The 22,397-nt window shown below is 45.6% G+C and overlaps 1 protein-coding gene and 1 long non-coding RNA gene across 2 annotated transcripts in view; one reads left to right on the top strand and one right to left on the bottom strand.

The window, feature by feature from the left end:
* Positions 1-341: 341 nt before the first annotated feature.
* Positions 342-22,397, bottom strand: part of LOC138738904 (uncharacterized) — a 60,564-nt gene continuing 38,508 nt past the window's right edge. The window contains exon 4 of the long non-coding RNA XR_011341852.1: positions 342-1,354. This is a non-coding gene — a long non-coding RNA (uncharacterized lncRNA). The remainder of the gene's footprint in view (positions 1,355-22,397) is intronic.
* Positions 1,317-22,397, top strand: part of LOC138738900 (glutamate receptor ionotropic, kainate 1) — a 477,930-nt gene continuing 456,849 nt past the window's right edge. The window contains exon 1 of the mRNA XM_069890069.1: positions 1,317-1,380. The gene's annotated coding sequence lies outside the window, so the exon portion shown is untranslated. The remainder of the gene's footprint in view (positions 1,381-22,397) is intronic.

Here is a 22,397-nt window from a genome sequence, read left to right as displayed (position 1 = left end):
TGAATGGTTTTCTTGTAAATAATTATTTGCATATTAAAGTATATTTTTTGGAAAAACATTGCATAAATTGAGCTTTGGCTAATTAATGACATAACTGAAAAATTAACTGACTGCGATTGACATGGAATTGCTTGCATGGATCTTGGTTCCTGTCAAGTACTTGAAAAAGTGGTAGTTTCAAGGAAGGAGTTAGTCATTGGCTGAGGTTTGAACAAATAAGAGGTAACAATAATCATTTGTAAGATTGTAACCAGCAAAGTGCCTTGGCCATTTAATGTTGGACCTCCACAGTAAAACTTAACTTCCTTCCTCGGCTCCAGTTTATTGAAGAATCCGCCATAGTTTGGAAATGAAAACTAGATTATATTACATTCAATATTCCCAATTGATCAGATTTAATGAACTGGATATTAGTACAGAATACGGTGAACTCTGTCCTTGATGTTTCCAATGTACATCATCCATATGGAGTAGTCAGATCATTTGCCCTGATGGTCCTCTTCAGTGTATTCCAAATGTTCAGTCAAAGAGGTATCAATAATTTTCAGGCCAATATATCAAAAGGCATACAATTGGTTAGTATTGTTAGGGTTAAAATCCATTTATCTCTCAAAGTGACAGTTGCAGGAGCCCATAAACTGGAAGTGCATATTTCTTTCATGCCATTGACCATTAGATTGATTTAATATTACCAGTTAAATGCAATATTTGGCAGGAAATAATATAAAAGAATAATTAGTTGGAGCTCTTTGGGTTCTACTTTGTAATAATGTCCATAATAGCTGATGACTGAGTTATTAAAGAGGCAGCAGGAGTAGTGATTGTGAAGCACAGAGTGACACAACTCAGCCAGCCCCAATTTATCATTACAAATGCCTGTATTTTCAATTGCTTGTACAAAGTCCAGCCTGATGTTGACCCTCATGCCATCTGAGCATTACAAAAGTGATTTTTCTGGCTTACTCAAGCATATTGTTACATGCAACCAGGCTGAAATAAAAGACTAGTTTGACCTGCCAAAATTGAGGGCACTCTGTCATTGCTTTGATATACAAGGATATAATATTTGTGAGGCCTAATGGACTATATGTGTATAATTTGTTTTGGAAGTAGACAATGTGGTGACTCACATTTGGGTACCGCTCCATTGGTTGGTCCTCAAGCAACCATGCTTCATGTGTGGGTTGAGAGAGTGATTGCCGCATTTTGTTCCACTACCCTGTACAAAATCTTCTAGACCATTTCTGTCCTCTCACTCTTACGTTTTCACTCTCTCTCAACTTGCCTCTTGTAGACTAACCCCCACTGTTGGCTCACTTCATTTGTCAATAGTATTTTGTTGGGGATTCCATGCCTGTGGATTCAGAGGAAAATGGAAAGGTAAGCAACATTTAAAAATTATTTTTTTTAACTTTGATTCAGTGTTTTAAACTATTTTAATTTCAACTAAAAACAAGATAATAATTGCTTGATGTTTAGTTATTTGGCCTTAAACATTTAGAAACATCTTAAAATGTCAGACATTTTAAAGCTCAATAAAATTAATGAGGGTGTTCTCAAGATGGCTTCCGTTTCCCAAGGATGAGGCTATATTGCTGCTGAAACCTTTCCAGCTGTTTCCAGACCAGTTGAGTCCATATGCTGGGGACTCCTGGCAGCAACTTTGGCAGGGAGGTTGGTCTTGTCTGATCTGGCCTATTATTATTTCTTATAATAATATTTCTTATTGTATTAAATTCAGTGCCATTGAAAATACTTGCATTGGTCATTTAGGAAAAAATCAAAATACTGCAGCTGATGGAAATCTGAAATAAAGACAGAAAAACTCATCAAGTCAGACAGCATCTGTGCAAGGAATAAGAGATTTGCCATCAATTTCAACAGATGTTACCTGACCCGATGAGTATCTCCAGCAATTTTATTTGACTTTGTGCTGAGCACTTTGTTTTGTAAGTGATACTGTAAGACAGGGGTGTCAAACTCAAATTCACAGAGGGCCAAAATTAAAAACTTGGACTAAGTCGAGGGCCGAATTAAATATTTATTGAAAATTTTCAACAACATCTGCATGTTTTCTCTTCTTTCAACATATGTAATGTTAAACTTTTTCTTATTAAAATAAATGTTTAATAATAGTTTTGGATAAACTCTTTCCAGAAGCATTAACAAATGAGAAATAAAATATTCAATAAATAATATTTCTCCATAGAGGATTTGTCAAATGTTGCTAGTGTGCTGTCGAATAGTAAAATCTGAGGGCTATTGAGAATGTGGGAGAATAACATGATTCCTGAAACAATCAAATGGGTGACTGATTGTGGGCATGAACTCTAGCAGGGTTATTTGCCATGCCCTTTTTCCATTGGTACAGAATCCCTTGATTTACACACTTTTCAAGTTTTATGCCTAATGAGCTTGTATCCAGGTGCAGGACCATTTTAAACCAGGAATATATTTATCACTGTGACATGAAACTATTGGAAGATCGTTTTATCCTGAGATTAAAGTTCATAATACTTACTCAGGCCTGTGTGCGGGAGGGTGGGGTTTGCGGGCGATCGGGTTGGACAACGACAGTGTGGGGGCATCGGCTCTCACTGCAGGGCGACATCTCGGCGGATCAGCGGCCCTGTCACCGTGAGTCGCGGGTCGGCCTGCGGCAGGGAGGGGGAGTGGGCAACGGTCCTGGCGAGGTCAGGCCTCCCTGAGTTTCTGCCGGACCCCCTTGACCTGCTGAGTTTCTCCCGGACCCCCCTTTAACTGCTGAGTTTCTGCCGGACCCCCCTTGACCTGCTGAGTTTCTCCCTGACCCCCCTTGACCTGCTGAGTTTCTCCCGGACCTCCCTTGACCTGATGAGTTTCTCCCGGACCTCCCTTGACCTGCTGAGTTCCTCCTGGACCCCCCTTGACCTGCTGAGTTTCTCCCGGACCCCCTCCCCTTGACCTTCTGAGTTTCTCCCGGACCCCTCCCCCTTGACCTGCTGAGTTTCTCTCGGACCCCCCTTTGACCTGCTGAGTTTCTCCCGGATCCCCCTTTGACCTGCTGAGTTTCTCCCGGACCCCTTTGACCTGCTGAGTTTCTCCCTTCTGGTGTTTTTACGAGAACCACAGACTTTCGCTCATACATTGATGAGGGGGATCAAGGGCCAAACATTGTCAGGTACCTCTCTGCTGGATAAAGGATACGGTTTAACCCGCTGAGTTTCTCCAGTGTTGGGTTTTCACGAGGTAGAGTCAAAGGGCCGAAGGGCCTGTTTCTGATCTGTAATATTCTACGGACCCTGCTCTTCTTTCCGTGCCGGTGTCCCAGGACCTTTCCAGGGCAGTCTCCACGCTCAGGACCGCGCTGGGATCCCGGTCAGTGGTGGAGGAGCAGGTGAGCGCGGCTTATCCCGATCCAGCCCACGCCACTCCTGAGATTGGTGGGGGTTTCCACCCTACCTGCCTCACTCTCCACGTGTACTCCGGGCACCGGTGGGAAGGCGTAGGGCGGCCGGCGCCCCCATCACCCAGCGGGGAGCCCCAATCTTCCCTCTGGCGTCCCAACTCCATCTGCAGCTCCAAAAAACGCTGTGCCACTGGGGTTCCGGGCGCTGGGAAGCGGCCTTGGCTTCCCCTGACACCGGCCAGGCCGCGCTGCGGTGGGGGGGTAGGCGGGGGGACACAACAGCGTGTTTATAAAACCACTCACCACTACTTTTCAAGGACCAGGATTTTTCTCTCTCTCACCCTGGGACACAGCGGTTACTGTGCATGCGCTATACTGGCGCGGCGGACAGCGGGCCACCTCTAATACATTTTTGATTGATCTTGCGGGCCAAATATAATTATATCGCGGGCCAAATTTGGCCTGCGGGCCAGAGTTTGACATGTTTGCTGTAAGAGAGTGTGACTGACAGTGACCAAGCAGATGGTACTATAATGGGAATTTAAGTATCAGATGTACTGCATCTACAACAGTATATGGTTCTGGGGCTGCTCATCCGAATGCTGTGCCCATGTTTATTTATTGCTCCCACTGCTGGGGATTTCATCTACAAACGTGATTTTAATTTCCATATCCTGCTAAATAGGAAATAACTTTGTATAGCACTGTGGTAGCATTCTGCCACACTTCCTGCTATTGATTTGCAACAGATTTACAGAGAGGTTATTTTCTTATCATTTCGCAGCAGATTTCAACCAAGAGAATAATTGTATCTGTCTGTGTGGTGCAGAATTTATATAAGATTGTTTCTAATTGTATTTTAAGTTTTTTAGGGTTAGGTTGGAGTGGGGGCATATAAGCATCCATTTCAATGAAAGGGGAAAAATATTTAATTTGGCAAACAGTTGTAATCAGCAGCTGACTATGTGCTGACTTTATGGAAAACTGCCACAAAGATCTGTAGCATTAACTCCTTCTCCAAGAAGATTGATGAGGGCAGGACAGTGGATGCCGTCAACATAGATGCCAATAGGCCCTTTGACGAGGTCCCGGAAGGTCCCAGAAGGTCACGGAAACATGGAATCCAGAATGAGCTGGCCAATTAGATACAGAATTAGCTTGATGACAGGAGACAGAGGGCAGTTATGGAGGGTTGTTATCTTCCCTAGCTACCCTGTTGCCAGTGTTGTGATGCAGGGATTTGGACTGCACTCTTTGCATGTATGCTACTGATTTGGATGACAATGCATTTAGTAAATTTATGAATGACACCAGTATGGTATACTGCAATCCACTGAAGAGGTACTGGGCTTCTCCTCCAGGAAAAACAAGGACTGGTTCGACGAAAACAGCCAGGAAATCCAGAAGCTGCTGGCAAAGAAGCGAGCTGCCCACCAGGCTCACCTTACAAAGCCGTCCTGTCCAGAGAAGAAGCAAGCCTTCCGTCGTGCATGCAGCCATCTTCAGCGCAAACTCCGCGAGATCCAAAATGAGTGGTGGACTAGCCTCACCAAGCGAACCCAGCTCAGCGCAGACATTGGCGACTTCAGGGGTTTCTACGAGGCTCTAAAGGCTGTATACGGCCCCTCACCCCAAGTCCAAAGCCCGCTGCGCAGCTCAGACGTCAAAGTCCTCCTCAGCGACAAGATCTCCATCCTCAACCAATGGTCAGAACACTTCCAATCTCTTTTCCGTGCCAACCGCTCAGTCCAAGATTCCGCCCTGCTCCAGCTCCCTCAACAGCCCCTAAGGCTAGAGCTGGATGAGGTCCTCACCCAGGATGAGACATATAAGGCAATCGAACAACTGAAAAGTGGCAAAGCAGCAGGTATGGATGGAATCCCCCCAGAGGTCTGGAAGGCTGGCGGCAAAACTCTGCATGTCAAACTACATGAGTTTTTCAAGCTTTGTTGGGACCAAGGAAAACTGCCTCAGGACCTTCGTGATGCCACCATCATCACCCTGTACAAAAACAAAGGCGAGAAATCAGACTGCTCAAACTACAGGGGAATCACGCTGCTCTCCATTGCAGGCAAAATCTTCGCTAGGATTCTCCTAAATAGAATAATACCCAGTGTCGCCGAGAATATTCTCCCAGAATCACAGTGCGTCTTTCGCGCAAACAGAGGAACTACTGACATGGTCTTTGCCCTCAGACAGCTCCAAGAAAAGTGCAGAGAACAAAACAAAGGGCTCTACATCACCTTTGTTGACCTCACCAAAGCCTTCGACACCGTGAGCATGAAAGGGCTTTGGCAAATACTAGAGCGCACCGGATGCCCCCCAAAGTTCCTCAACATGATTATCCAACTGCACGAAAACCAACAAGGTCAGGTCAGATACAGCAATGAGCTCTCTGAACCCTTCTCCATTAACAATGGCATGAAGCAAGGCTGTGTTCTCGCACCAACCCTCTTTTCAATCTTCTTCAACATGGTGCTGAACCAAGCCATGAAAGACCTCAACAATGAAGACGCTGTTTACATCCGATACCGCACGGATTGCAGTCTCTTCAATCTGAGGCGCCTGCAAGCTCACACCAAGACACAAGAGAAACTTGTCCGTGAACTACTCTTTGCAGACGATGCCGCTTTAGTTGCCCATTCAGAGCCAGCTCTTCAGCGCTTGACGTCCTGTTTTGCGGAAACTGCCAAAATGTTTGGCCTGGAAGTCAGCCTGAAGAAAACTGAGGTCCTCCATCAGCCAGCTCCCCACCAAGACTACCAGCCCCCCCACATCTCCATCGGGCACACAAAACTCAAAACGGTCAACCAGTTTACCTATCTCGGCTGCACCATTTCATCAGATGCAAGGATCGACAACGAGATAGACAACAGACTCGCCAAGGCAAATAGCGCCTTTGGAAGAGTCTGGAAAAACAACCAACTGAAAAACCTCACAAAGATAAGCGTATACAGAGCCGTTGTCATACCCACACTCCTGTTCGGCTCCGAATCATTGGTCCTCTACCGGCATCACCTACGGCTTCTAGAACGCTTCCACCAGCGTTGTCTCCGCTCCATCCTCAACATTCATTGGAGCGCTTTCATTCTTAACGTCGAAGTACTCGAGATGGCAGAGGTCGACAGCATCGAGTCCACGCTGCTGAAGATCCAGCTGCGCTGGGTGGGTCACGTCTCCAGAATGGAGGACCATCGCCTTCCCAAGATCGTGTTATATGGCGAGCTCTCCACTGGCCACCGTGACAGAGGTGCACCAAAGAAAAGGTACAAGGACTGCCTAAAGAAATCTCTTGGTGCCTGTCACATTGATCACTGCCAGTGGGCTGATATCGCCTCCAACCGTGCATCTTGGCGCCTCACAGTTTGGCGGGCAGCAACCTCCTTTGAAGAAGACCGCAGAGCCCACCTCACTGACAAAAGGTAAAGGAGGAAAAACCCAACACCCAACCCCAACCAACCAATTTTCCGCTGCAACCGTGTCTGCCTGTCCTGCATCGGACTTGTCAGCCACAAACGAGCCTGCAGCTGACGTGGACTTTTACCCCCCTCCATAAATCTTCGTCCGCGAAGCCAAGCCAAAGAAAAGAAAAAGAATGACACCAAAATTGATGGTATAGTGAAGAGTGAAGAAGTTTGTCTAAGATTACATCAGGATCAATTCTTTGGCTTGGCTTCACGGATGAAGATTTATGGATGGGTAATATCCACGTCATCTGCAGGCTCGTTTGTGGCTGACAAGTCCGATGCGGGACAGGCAGACACGGTTGCAGCGGTTGCAAGGGAAAATTGATTGGTTGGGGTTGGGTGTTGGGTTTTTCCTCCTTTGTCTTTTGACAGTGAGGTGGGCTCTGCGGTCTTCTTCAAAGGAGGTTGCTGCCCGCCGAACTGTGAGGCTCCAAGATGCACGGTTTGAGGCGATATCAGCCCACTGGCGATGGTCAATGTGGCAGGTACCAAGAGCTTTCTTTAGGCAGTCCTTGTACCTCTTCTTTGGTGCACCTCTGTCTCGGTGGCCAGTGGAGAGCTCGCCATATAACACGATCTTGGGAAGGCAATGGTCCTCCATTCTGGAGAACAGGGAAAGTGGACCAAGGAGTGGCAGATGAAATTTAATTCAGATATGTGTGACGTGTTGCACTTTGGTAGGTTAAACCAAGGCAGGACTTAGATGATGAATGGTAGGCCCTTGGAAATGTTGTAGAACAAAGAGATTTGGGAGTACTGGTATATATTGCCATGAAATAGAGATATCCAGGGTGGTGAAGAAAGTGTTTGACACCTGGCCACAATCGGTTAGAGCACTGAAAACAGAAGCAAGGACATCATGTGACAACTGAGCAAGATGTTGCTGAGACTGCACTTGAAGTATTGGGCACAGTTTTGATCACCCAGCTGAGAGAGAGATATTTTTCTGCAGTGTCGGTTGGTGTGTGGGGGGAGGGGTTGGGGTGGTGGTGAGGGGTTTGTAAGGGAAGATTCACAAGAATGTTGTTGGGACTTGTAGGGCTTGAATTGTAAGGAGAGGAAAGGCAGGACAAGATGGGATTTTTCTCCCTGGAGCGTAAAGGCTAAAAGGGAATCTTACAGATGTTTATAGAATCATGGGGGACATAGATGACGTTCATAGTCATAGACTTTGTCGCAGGGTAGTGGAATCTAATCTTGGAGGGCATAGATTTAAGGTATGAAGAGAAAGATCTGAGTGGCACCCACTTCACACATAATGGAGGGATTGAAAATTGGACAAGACTCTTCAAGATCATCTTTATGAGCCTTTAGAGAAAGATTGTCTTCACTGGGATGTTCAATGACTTTGTGAGGGGCAGGTTGTGGCTCATGAGCCTAATTGCATTCTTCAAGGAAGTGACAGAAGAAATTGATGAAGATAAGGCAGTGGATATAGGGTACATGGTTACCCAGGTTAGGTTCATTCAGAAAGTCATGAGGCATGGAAACCATAGAATCTTGGCTGCTTGGAATCAGAATTGACTTGCCTGCAGAATGTAGAGGGTAATAGTGGATGACACACATTCATCTTGGAGGTCGGAAACTAGTGGTGTTCTGCAGGGACTTGTTCTTCGACCCTGCCTTTTGTGATTTTTATAAGTGATTTGGATGAAGTCAGTGTATTTGCAAATGACACAAATGTTGGAGGTGTTCAGGATGGTGTTAAAGGTTGTTGTTGGTTTCAACAAGATATGGATTGGATGCTGAGTTATGCAGAGAAGAGTCAGATGGAGTTTAATCTAGATATGTATGAAGTGATGCACTTTGGAAGGTCAAACTTGAAGTTGAAGTACATGGTTAATAGTTGGATTTCTAACAGAGTGGAGGAACAGAGGAATCTTGGGAGTGAAACAAGAAAGTCTGCAGTCACTGTGATTGTAGTAAAAGTGCTGGAGAGACAGCATTCATAGGGGGCAAAGATATAAAACCAATGGTTCGGGTCTGAACCCTTAATCAAAGTATGAGCAAATAGCAGGGAGTTGCCTGAATAAAGAGTGGGGGTGGGGGGGGTGGAGCAGAGACCATCAGCCAAGAGGCCTTAGGTAGACATGGATAGGAGGGGAAAAGCTGAGAATCAATCGGGGGAGAGGGGTAGCTCTGTGAATGCAGAGGTGGAGGAAAAGAGACAGGGATGTGGTGGGGGGACCTAACGGAAACTGGAGAAGTCTATGTTAATGCAATTTGGTTGGAGGGTGCCCAGATGCATATGAGGTGTTGTTTGCTGGTGGTCTCAGTTTGGCAGTACATAAGACCATGGATAGACAAGTACGCATGGGAATGGGGCAGGGAATTGAAATGGGTTGCTACTGGGAGATGTAAATTATGAAAATCTGTGGACTCCGTGGTTGAAGTAAAAACACAAATTGCTGGAGAAATTCAGCTGGTCAAACCGTGTCCTTTATATAACAAAGGTAAAAATACATACCCGACGTTTCATGCTTGAGTCCTTCATCAATGTATGAAAGAGTGTTGGCGGTCATCCGAACCAAAGGATAGCGTGGCAAAGGCAGGAGATAATAAGTGGAGAAGGGAGGGAAAGACAGCAGTGATCAGGGGGAGGAGGGATGGCAGGGTGGGTGGAGGTTAGAGAATGCCCAGATGGAAAATTAGGTGGTGTTCCTCCAATCTATGGGTGGTCAGGGTGGACAGTACACAAGATTATGGACAAGCTTGAGAATGGGAGTGTGACTCAGAATTGAAATGGTTGGCTGCTGGGAGGTCTTTGTTGTGGTGGAGGGAGTGGAGGTGCTCATTGAAGTGATCTGCCAATCTGCGACCGGTCTCTTTGATGTAGAGAAGGTCACAGATGCAGTAAATCAGTCCTTTGGATATATAAGTGAAATCTTGAAAGGCTTGTCTGGGGTGTTACAAGCCCAAAGGACTCCAAAATCTAGCAGCAATAGATATTCACCAAGACAAGTAGTTATTTAAACAAAAGTTGTTTTTAATTATCTTTAAGTATGAAAACACAATAAAACTTTAACTTATCTCTATTAACTTAACTAAACTCAACTTAACCACCTTCTAATTCTAAGTGCATGTGTATGTAATGTGTGTGTAAATTTAAGAAAAGTTCTTTGGTTCACAGTTCAATCTCACTTCTCATTCTTCCAAGTTCCCTGGTTGCAGGCAATTCTTATACTGTGCATAGAATTTAGCATGTATGAAGTTCACCAGGCTTTGGTGCTCAAAAGGTAAATGTTTACTGCTCAGGAAGGTTCTCGTAGGGTTTGCAGAGAGAGATTTGTTGTTCCAAAATTTCCACAACTGAGGTACCACCATTAGTCACCTCAATGTCTTGCTGATGAAACTTGCTCTTTCTTTCAGGCTATCACAGAGTTCCTTTCTGTTCCACTTATTCCAAGAGAAACATCAGACAGATAGCACTTCCAGCCATCTGCCGCTCTGGAGCTTTCTGTTTCAGTTCCAACAAGCTTTTCCTGTTTGCTTCAGCTGTTACTGTTCAGTCTCTCTACCATCATCTTCCAACTGTTAGAAAGCCCATGTGACTCTCTCACTTGCCACAAAGCACCCACCTTCTCCAGCAAAGAATAGGAGTTAGTCTTTTGCTCCCATCTGTTGTCTTAGGTAAACAAAAATTCTCATTGACCTTGAAGTGAGCACTTTGCAGAAAGGTCAGAAGCCTTGTAAAAATCTTCAACACAGATCACCTGTCTCCAGTCGATTGATTTGATGACATCATTTCAATTAGCACCTACTTTTGGAATGCGCATAGCATTCTCCATAGTTTCTGTAAAGTTCACTGAATGAATTCTTTAGTATTTCAAATAAGATCTGTTTTAAAATGTGTGTATGTATGTAACTTACTCTAATTTTACCAATTACCTCCCAAATATATATTCCATTATAGGGGCTCCGGATAATGATGAGGGAGGAGGTGTGGGCACAAGTGTTGCACCTCCTGCGGTCACAGGGGAAGGTGCTGGGGAGAGGGTGGTGTGCAGAAGGAAATCACAGAGTGAGCATTCCCTATGGAAGGCAGAGAGGGGAAGAGAAGGAAAAATGTATCTGATGGTGGGATCCTGCAGTAAGTGATGGAAACTCTGCTGGATAATGAATTAGAGGTAGAGGCTGGTGGTGTGGCAGGTGAGGATGTGGGAAGACTGTTTGTTACGTCTGGGGGCAGAGGGGCCAGGGCAGATGACCAGGAAATGGAGGAGATGTGGGTGAGGGTTGTGTTGATGGAGGTGGAAGTGAAACAACATTTTTATGAAAGATATCTCAGATGATCTTTTATGGATTACCTTGTCCTGAGGGCAGATGAGGTGGAGGAATTGCAAGAAGGGAATAGCATCCTTACAGGGGTCAAGGTGTGGAGGAGTAGTCAAGGTAACTGTGGGAGTTGGTGGGTTTGCAGAGTCGCGAGTTTGTCTTCTGAGGTGGGGACAAAGAGGGCGAGAAATTAGAGTGTTGCTAGAGATGGACCGAATGAATTTGAGGTTGGGGTAGAAGTATCAGCAGTAGTGAGAAATAAAAAGATACAGACCAGGCAGAAGGCCAAGAGGAGGAAGAAGGTTTAAGGTGAGACCAAGGGTCTGCAGTGGGGGTGAAGAATCTGGGTAGAATAGGTAGGCAAGGAGTCAGAAACGATGGAAGGAGAATTCATCATTATGGCATTTGCAGAACTCAATGAGGTATGGGTGAAGGAGGTTGAAGGTGAATCCTCTACGGAGGACAGAGCATTCCATCTCTGAGAGGGGAAGGGAGGAGGAGATGGTAAAGATCAGGCAGGGGTCATATTGGGGGCTAGTGAGGTGATGGATGTTTGGGGGAGGAAGGTGGAGTGGATCAGGAGTGCTGGGGGTATCCAGGAGAGGAGGTGGTTGGGGAGGGGTGGAGGATGGTTGGGGGAGGTCAGAAGTGGGAGAGGGATCTTGGGATCCTGAACCATGAATCCCTCACAAATGCTGTACGTTATTAGGATGGTTAAAAAAGTGTACGGTGTGCTGGCCTTCATTAGTTGGGGAATTCAGTTCCAGAACTGTGAGGTAATGTTGCATCTCTATAAAATTCTTGATAGATCACACTTGAGCACAGTTCTGGTCACCTCATTACAGGAAGGATATACATGCTTTGGAGAGGGTGCAGAGATTTATTAAGATGTTGCCTGGTTTGGAGAACATCTTTTCAAGTGAGCGTGGCAGAGCTTTGGAGCAATGAAAGATGAGAGGTGAATTGAGGGAGATGTACAAGATTATAAAGTATAGACAGGGTGGACAGCCAGCACCTTTTTCCTGGGGTCAATAGCAAATACCAGAGAATGTTTGTTTAAGGTGAGTGGAGGAAAGTTTATGGGAGATGTTAAGAGGCAAGTTTTCAGTAGTTTAAATGTACTGAAGCAGGGAACACAAACTGCCTCAAACTCTGGAGCGGGTGGTGGGAGGCACGTGGGAGGCCATTAGAAGCACTGCTGGAGAAGGGTGAAGCGTGGAAAACAGGCTGGCGTCGGGTTAGACTGAGAGTTAACCCCTTCAGACCCACACTCCCAACCATCGTACTCCCAAATACACGATCACTGGAGAAGAAAATGGATTGCCTGAGGCTGCATCTGAACTAGAGAGAACTTCAGGGCTGGTGTGCTTGGTGATTAAATAAATATGGCTCCAGGACATCATTCCAGACTTCGAAATCCAGTTGGATGGCCTTATCTCCTTCAGGGCAGATAGAGACACTGCTGCTTCTAGCAAGATTTGAGGAGGGGGGGACTATGCATTTTCAACAATGAAAACTGGAGCACCAATTTATGCTCAGCAGAGATAGAATACCTCCTGGTTAAATGCAGACCCTTCTACCTGCGCAGGGATTTCTATATTCCACCTTCGGCTAATGAGGGTGAAACCGTGAAGGAGCTCTACAGCGCCATCTGCGAAGCCCAGACTTCCTACCCTGATGGTGCCGTGATTGTTGCTGGCAACTTCAATCATGCTAACCTGAAAATGGTCTTACTACAGTTTCAACAGCATGTGAACTTTGCCATCAGGAAAGAGCACATCCTGGATCGGGTGTACACCACCGTCCCTGGTGCATCCAAGGCTACACCTCATCCCCACCTTGGTTACTTGGATTCATCTGCCAACCCGGTATGTTCTCTATATTTGGAATGACCTGCCAGAGTAAGCAGTAGAAATGGGAACATGTGTAATGTTCAAAAAATACTGAGATAGGTATGTTGATAGGAAAGATTTAGAGGGATATGTATTGAACACATCGACTAGTTTGGTTGGTAATGGCAGGTCGTGCTGTTGAACTCTATAACTCTATAAATGCTGTTCATGTCAGCCCTTAAATTTTAGGCAACAATGCCACCAAATTGACTGTGCTACCAGTCTCATTAAAATAATTATTGCATTTAAAAAAAAACGATGCAAAAGTCACAATGATGAAGCAACTTTTAAACATTTGCCCAAATGCTAATTAAAATGCAGAACAACATAAATGATCATGGTGGGAGTTGAAGCATCACAAATGAATAAAAAAGTATTTATCACTGCAAGCTGCATTAATATTGATATGATGGAATTTCATTCCCCTAATTTAAAATAAAATTTTCTTTGGGCTAAAACAACAATTAGTTTGGCATACAATAAAATTGGACTTGATCTCATGAACACTTCTTGTTTGTTGCAAGGATGCTAATTTGGAAATACTGTAAATTCTTGCCAATTCTGATAATCTCTCTTGATTCCAAGGGCAAAAGCTGCAATCCAATTCAATTTAGAGACAGCAATGAAATCCACAGTACCTCTGAATGGATAGAATTCACATTGTGATTCAGGAAGCATTTTCTTGGATCCTGGCGGTTGGCTCGGATTTTTCCTGTCGATCGACTGGAATTTCCTACTCTTTCTAAATGATGCTGTGGTCTTGCGGCTCAATCTTTTCTCTGCCAAGATTTATTTAATTGATTGGGGATTCCATCTGCTCCTGAAAACATGGTTTTTTTTTAGATGGTATTTAACCTTTGACCTTCTTGTTGATCAGAAGTGGTAGTAAGGCTGGCTCAGATAGGCTGCTGTGGGATGGAGTCAATTGCACTCCCATCACTCTCATTCCTGTCTCAGTGGGTGGAGCTTTGTGTGTTTGGCTCACAGATATATTTTACATTCATGTCATGGTTGTTGGCAGGTTTCTGAGATTCCTGCGCTCTATGAATTCACCTGTCATTCTTTAGATCAAGGGATTTCAACTGGACCTTGGCCTGTAGTTAGCTACTGATGGAGTTGTGACTTTCCTTGAGGAATGGTGGCATTCAATTTTGAGCATGGCCAGTCTTTCTGGTACATCCCTTTTGTCGGTTAAACTCCATTCCCTTATTTCAATTGCCTTCAATTTTTATGGTTCAGTATATTTTTAGCACCAAGAACTCATTAAGTATACGAGCCTTGCCCGTGGCTCTTAAGTATTTAGCACCTTCATTGTTCTGAATAAATCTCATCTTACCTCCTTCAGTTACTTCCTATTTCTATACAGATAAAAGTGTATTAGTTTCCTGTTTATTACAATTCTATTCTTCCAAATGGAGGCTTCAGTTGAGAGAAACCTGAGCACATAATTTTTTTAAGGATGTCATCTTAAAGATCAAGGAGCTGAAGGTACTATTTTCTGAAAATTATTCAAGTTGGAAGTGCAACTCCTCCGTGTAGAGAATTCTGCTCAATGATATGTCCTGCTTCTTTTTATTCTATGGGTGACTCCTTTTCTTCCTCACATCAGGCAGAAGGCATTTCATGTAATATTGCATGTTCTGTACTATGACAAGACAATAAAGGAATCTTGGAAAATGCTCTGTTAAAGGAAGAAGCAGTTAAGACAGTTAGTGCCCAAGAAAAGCAAGGTGACTTGCTTCAATGATGTCAGCTGGTAGCACTGACACCCACTGTGATGAAGTGCTTTGAGAGGTTGGTTATGGAGCAGATTAACTCCTATCTCACCTGGACCACTTCAATTTTCCCAATAGGTTAACAGTAGATGCCATCTTGCTGGACCTAAACTCTGGATCACAACTCCATCAGGTGGTTGTTCATTGACTACAGCTTGTAGTTTAATACCATTATAGCAGCAAAACTAATAATCAAACTTGGGGCTCTGGGACTTTGTACATCCCTCTGCATCTGGATCCTAAACTTCCTCATCAGCAGATCCCAATCAGTGTGGATTAACAATATCACCTTCTCCTCACTGACCATCGATAGAGTGGGATCTCAAGGCTGCATGCTCAACCCTTTGCTCTAGTCCCAATGCACTCTTGAGTGTAAAACCAAGTTTGGCTCCAATGCAATTGAAACTTTCAATAAAAACTGACACTGTTATTGGCTAAATAATTGGAATGATGAGACACAGTATAGGACGACAATATGGTTGTGTGGTGTCAGAATATCAGCAAAGCCAAGGAACTTATTGTGGAATTCAGGAAATAGAGGCTGAATGGCTATGCACGTGTCTTCATTGGTGGAGAATGTTGGTATCTTCAAATTCCACATGTCAGAGGACCTTTCCTGGAGCAAGCACATTGAGGCAATCATGAAGAAGCACACCATGGGATATTTCCATCTATTCAACTCAAGTCAAGTTTATTGTCATCTGATTGCACAAGTACAATCTGACAAAACAGCATCCTTTGGTCCTCGGTGCAAAACATGCAGACATAACACACGTATAGACAAAGAATACATCTGCAGGACAAGTATTCATACTGTACATAAAAATAAATAATGTTTTGTGAACATGAGAGTCTCTAATGGTTAGTGTGAGCAGTTCCTTTGGTTGTTCAGCCTTCTCACTTGCAAGAAACTGTTCCTCACCCTAGTGGTACTGGCTCTGATACTTCTGCATGGACCAGTGGATTGACCTCCAATCCATTTATCTGCAGCAACCGTACCACACCATGGTGCAGCTGGCCAGGACGCTCCCGATAGACGTCTTAATTCCTAAACTATTACTACTGGAACAGATTATCTAGTAATTGCCATATCAACCTCTGCCTTACATTTTGCTGCTATTTATGTAGATTTTAAATCCAGTTGCTCATTTAAAAGGGTACTTGTCAGCTTGTAAAATGCCATGGGATGTTCTCTAAAATCTTGAAACGTGTTAGATATAATTTCAATTTCTTTCTTTCTATGGGTCCAGGTGCAGCCAAACCAAAATTGAAAAGTTGCATAGCAAGGATATTTTCCCTAACAAGGTTCATTAACTCTAAGTACTATCATTAATCACTTCACTAGTATCGTACTCTGTGTGTGTATAATACACACACACACACACACACACAGACACAGACACACACACACACAGACACACACACACACAGACACAGACACACACACACACAGACACAGACACACACACACACAGACACACACACACAGACACACACAAAACTTATTTGACCTTTGAATGATTCATGTTATTTTCATTGAGAGTAAACAGGATATCAGAGTGTTGATTATTGAACAATAAATGTTCAAAGAGTCAAAAAAACCCAACATAAACTCACTAAAGTACTTCACGAGTAGCAACAGAATGAGACAACATGGAAAAGCCTAGAGATGGGATGATGGACAAGTTGCAGCTCATACCACTGGGGACATGGAGTTTTGAAGAAATATGATGTGTTAGGAGATGATGAGAGTGTATTGTCATGTACGTACAGTGCCCTCCATAATTTGCCCCTGTGCTCTACAGTTTTAAATTTGTAATCAAACGATTCACATGAAATTAAAGTGCACATTCCAGATTTTATTCATGGTTACTTGTATACATTATGGTTTGACCATGTAGAAATGGCTGTAAGTACAATGTGCTGATGCATCAAAATTCCTACTTTTTGCAGCTAAACAGATATGCAAGATAATCCAATTGCAAAAGCATAAATTACATTACCACAATATTCCATGAAACAGGAAAGGTAATGATAAATATAAAAGGATAGATAAATATTCACAGTTGTAGCAAATACAAGAGAAAAGTCATGTTTCTATATAGTGCAGTCATATCTTTAGGTAGTTCTGAAGCTAGTTTATGGTTAGGGTTACAGTAGTACAAGATGTTCAAGAGTCTGATAGCTGTTATATAAAAGTGTTCTTGAACCTGGAGGAGCTGGACTTCAGGTGGGGGGTGGGGGGTGGGGGGTGGGGGAGACCCTAGTGATCCTCTCTGCTACTCTTATGTTCCTGTGGATTGACCTCCGATCCAATTCGCTGTTGCAACCATACTACACTGTGATGCAGCCGGCCAGGATGCTCTTGGTAGAGCTCCTGGAGAAAGTTCACAGGATGGTGACTGGTAGCTTTTCCCTCCTCAGTCTTCTCAGGAAGAGCTGTCATTGCTGCACCTTCCTGACAAGTGATTTAAGTGGATTGAAAGGAACTTGGTACTCTCCACTAGAGTTCACAATCCTCTTTTTTGTCTTGTCCACATTGAGACTCCAGCTGTGAGAGAATAGCGCAAGATTTTCCACTTCATCTATGGTCCAGACTTCCCACATGGAACCACAAAAAAAAGTATAAATGTAGTTAATATTTCCAACATTGAAATCAATGGAAGTGAATTTCAGAAAGGGAGTACAACATTACCACACTCTTCATATAATATGAAAGACTGAAGATGAATTAGCGTCGAACAAGCTGTTTGATAAGGGTACATTGTAATATTGGGAAAAACTATGTAGTGCCATTCTTCTCTGAAGAGAAGGTCAGAGATGATCTAATTGTTCTTTCTGCATCAGATGGCATGTGGAAAGTTTAAATATGTAAAGAAAGATGAGGCCTGACTTGTGACTCACATCCAGCAGAATTATGAGCTTAATCTTTCCCTCCACCGATGCTCCTGACCTTGTCCCAATGCTTAGACCCGTTACTCCCTACAACTCCATCACAAATCTTCCCCTTCTTTCATACCTTTCCTGTGTCTGCAAAGCACAGGCCATCACACGATGTGAATGATGAGTTCTAACATGCATACTGCATGTGCCTCCAGCACACTGGAATATTGCTGCTGGGTAACCATGCACAAAACTGACTCTTTCCACAAATGCTGTCTGAAACTTTTCTCCTGCTATTTCAAATTTCAATGATTTTTGATTATTTACGAACACTGCACTCTCTAAACCATTTTTACTGTCTGGTGTCATTGAAATCCTCCACTCTTAACATTAAGCACAAAACAATTTTAAAAAGATATTAACCCCTAAAATTCCCTCATTCACCAAATTTCATAAATCATTTCATCATAGATGCAGTATTCCTAGGAACTGAACTCCATAACACTTACTGTCAGGTACAACTTAAGGGAGGCTCCCTTCATCTAAACTAGATAAATGTGAGTATTTGACACTTCAGATATCTATTCCAAGTAATAGCTCCCAATCAAATCTGATTTTTTTTCCCCCCTGTTGAATGAGTTGGCTTTGCAATACTCCATGGAATTATAAAGTAGTTGTGTACTCCAAGGAACTATTGTGGATAGAGACCATGATAGTGAACTTGTAGCCAAGCAGCAAGGAAAGTCGCTGAAATATCACTGTCCCACTGTCGTCCACTCTTCCTCTTATGCTCTCAGTGGATCTGGAAGCAGGACAGAATGTCTCATTTGATTGACGTCTACAATAAACAGAAAGAACAGGTGCAGACATCATAGGTAGATCTATATGTAAAACTGCAGTGTTAGTCATAATAATGGTGCTGAATTTAAATTGCCGAATCAGTTTCAATTAAAAATGAAGTAAAAACAGAAATGCTGGAGGAACTCAACAGTCTCGCAGTCTCCATAGGAGGTAAAGATATACAGTGTAACCAATGTTTTGGGACTCGGCTCTGTCTGCTACAATAGCGGTTATCTCCAGTGGCAGCTCGTATCAATTCCTGCCCATTCCCATTCCAACGTGTCTGTCCATGGTCTAATTCCCTGCCAGACTGAGCCATGCATAAATTGGAGTAATAACACCTCCTATTCCATCTAGGCATTCTCCAACAAGATTTCATTAACATCGACTTCTACGGTTTCTGCTAGCCCTCCTCCCCCACCTCCCTTCACTATCTGATTTCTCCTTCCCTCTGTTTGTCTGTGTCCCTCTTTCCTTTTCCTTCTGTCTTCTTTCCTCTAGCTCTGCATTCACAGAGCCACCTCTTTGTGGTGCGTTGTTAGCCAGAATCAGACATGCACAAGATAAAGACTGAACAACAGGCTTTAATCCACAAAAACTTCCACAGAGCCAGGCTGGCTGTAGCTGCAATAACTCTGAGTGAGCTTTGGGAGGCTGGCGCAGGCTTATATCCTGGAGGGTGATTGACACCCGACCAGGTGGGGCTTGATCCCTTCAGGCCGGCTGATTGACAGCCAGCCAGGTGTTGTCCTGTCTCCTTACACTCCTGCAGGTACAGAGGTTGTCCCCTGCAGTAAATCGGCAGTACACTCCTGCAGGTACAGGTGTTTCCCCCTGCAGTAGGCCAGTGATGTACCACCACATTCACCCCTTCTTTAAAATTGTCCAGATGAGGGGGGGCCCAATAACAAGGAATTGTACCCCCTATACACATACAAAATTTACAGGTTGAGACGGTCCTGTAACCGTCATAGGACTGGCTCCTGGTCACTGGTTGGAGGGGAAGTGGAGGTGTTGGTGGGAGGGGTCATGTTTGACTGGTGTGGTGCCGTGCAGAGGGGGGGTCCGGGGTCGACGTATGAGGGTCGTATTGGATGGATGGGGGGGTCAGGTTCGTTTCCCAGGGCTGAAGCTGGTCCCTGGTGGTCAAGGATGTCCTGCGTACCCCATAGCTGCCAATGTATGGGGATGTATGCCCAGTCAGCATCATCCTGGGCTGGAGGATGGCGTGGTGTGGTGGGTGCTCCTGCTGGTGCCACATCCCTGGTTGAGATGGTGTCCTCCCTGCCACTGCTGAACCTAACATAGGCGTAGTTGTGGTTTACATGAGGGAGGAAGACCTGCTCGACCAGGGCTTCGGGCCTTGTGCGTCGGTACATGCTTACGCAGGAGGACCGGTCCCGGGGACGTGAGCCATGCTGGGAGGGACATTCCAGTCGCCGACTTCCTGATGAATGAGAACAGACGTTTGTGAGGGGTCATTGGTATCCGTGCACAGCAGCGACCGAATAGCATGGAATGCCTCGGGCAGGGCATCCTTGACCTTGGGCAGTACTCCACGGCCCATCCTTTTGACCTGAGAGCCAGGAGGACTGCCTTCCAGACCACCTCGTTTTTGCATTCCACTTGCCCATTGCCTCTTGGGTTATAGTTCATTGTGCGACTGGTCATGATTCCCCTAGCCATCAGGTACTGGCGCAACTCGTCACTCATGAAACTAGATCCCCAGTCACTGTGGATGAAGGTGGGTAGCCAAACATGGTGGAGATCTGCCCCAGGACCCTGATGACAGTGGCGGTGGAGGTGTCTGAGTAAGGGATAGCGAAAGGGAAGCGTGAGTACTCGTCCACTACCTAGATGTTTCGGTTCATGGAAGGCAGGGGCCTTTTGAAGTCCATGCCGAGATGCTCAAAAGGCCGAATAGCTTTTACAACATGGGCCTGGGGCGGGTGGAAGAAATGGGGTTTACACTCTGCGCAGACCCGACAGGCCTCAGTTATGTCCCTGACGTCCCTGATGGTGTACGGCAGGTTCTGGGACTTAATGAAGTGGTACAACCTGGTGACACCCGGATGGCAGAGGGACTCATGCAATGCCTGCAGGCTGTCATCATCCAGTTGGGTGTATCAGTTAATGGTCTGGCTGTAATCCAAGACCATCCTCGGCTTTCTTCCCCCTTTAACCACCAGGACTTGGGGTCTCCAAGGGCTGTTACTGGGCTCTATGACACCTTCCGTCAGGAGGTGGGCTAGCAGAAACCGTAGAAGTCGATGTTAATGAAATCGTGTTGGAGAATGCCTAGATGGAATAGGAGGTGTTATTATTCCAATTTATGCATGGCTCTGCCTTGATGAAGTCTCTGTCTGTGTTGCAATAGTGCCTACTTCTGGCGGCGATCGGCTTGCAGCCTAGCGCAAGATGTGGGAAGAGCGCCGGTGAGGTGGTGCGCAATGTGGAGAGGCTGCGTTGGCCGGGGCTGGTAGGTTGGCGTGCTGTGTAACGTGAGTGGAGGTTGGTGCCCCCCCTGAAGGCAAGGGTGACACTCTGAAGGTAGCACTGGAAATCTAGGCCCAGGAGGACTGGGGCGCAGAGTTTGGGCATGACCAGGAGCCTGAATCCTGTGTAAGTCTCCCCTCCCACAGTTATATCGGGCAAGCAGTGCTCGAGGGTATAAACAGTCTTATCCTTGGTGGCAAGGGTGATCAAGTAGAAGGTGGAGTGGATTTTTAATCTCAGGGAGTGGGCTACGCTCGGATGAATTAAACTCTCAGTGCTGCCACTGTCGAACAGGCATTTCATTACCTGCCCGTTGACTTGAACATCTATTATAGAGCGCCCGAGGTTGTGAGGGATGTCCCTGGTCAGCGTGGTGGCGGCCTGGACCATCTTTGAGTCGGAGTCTTTGCTCTCCGGTTGTGTGCAGCGATTTATGGCATCCGGAGGCATGGGGAGCATTGGTAGGGCAGTCTTGTCATTGCCTGTGTTGACTACATCGACATCAGTCGTGGGGTGCGGAGAGCAGTAGCCGATGGCATCCGGAGGCATGGGGAGCGTCGATAAGGCAACCTGGTCATTGCCCATGTTGACCACGTCGACGTCGGTCATGGGGTGCGGTATGCAGCAGCCGTTTGCACCCATAGGTATGGGGAGCATCAGTAGGGCGGCCTGATCACCGCCCGTGTTGACCACATCATTCTCAATGTCGTCGGGGGCCCTTCGTGTCGGACGCTGCCTGGCCCAAGATGGCGGCGGCACGTGGGGGACCACTGTGTGGCTGGTCTTCTTCCCCAGCCGTCTTAGTTGCACCCAGGAAAGTGACGTCATCACGGCCGGCGTTAGTGATGTCATTACGTCAGCCGGAAGTTACGTCACACCGTGAGCTGGAAGTAATATCGCTGTAGTTCTCGGCAAGCGGTGCTGGTGAGGGTGGGGGCTGGTCGAGGTGCTCGAGGCACACGTTGCGACAGTCACCGGCGGAGCTGGATGTTGCACCATCGAGATAGGGGAAGAAGGAAATCATAGCGGGAACAATGGCGCTGCCCAGCACGCGCACGTGGAGGGGTCCGCAGGGGAGGTCATAGAGGGCCACTGAGCTGCCGGCTGGTATTGAGAGGCACAGTTTAGCGAAGTAACCTTTATTGCTGCATTGGGAACAATACTGGTTCCTAGCTGGGCAGTTTTGGCGCGATCGTCGGTCTGACCCACACCAGGACCCACAGTACTTACAGGGCGCCGGGTGGCTGCCAGAGCGACGTTTTTCTCCCCAGCTCGGTCTGGGGCTGCAGCTGCAATGTGAGAGGGCTATGAGGGAGCCTGGGAGAACCTGAAATCAAAGGCTTTGATGTGTAGGGCTGCCGCTTCCAGGGTTTGGACCACT

The sequence above is a fragment of the Narcine bancroftii genome, chromosome 7, assembly GCF_036971445.1.
Source record: "Narcine bancroftii isolate sNarBan1 chromosome 7, sNarBan1.hap1, whole genome shotgun sequence".
Taxonomy (NCBI): Eukaryota; Metazoa; Chordata; class Chondrichthyes; order Torpediniformes; family Narcinidae; genus Narcine; species Narcine bancroftii.
This window is presented reverse-complemented; position numbering and strand designations above follow the sequence as displayed.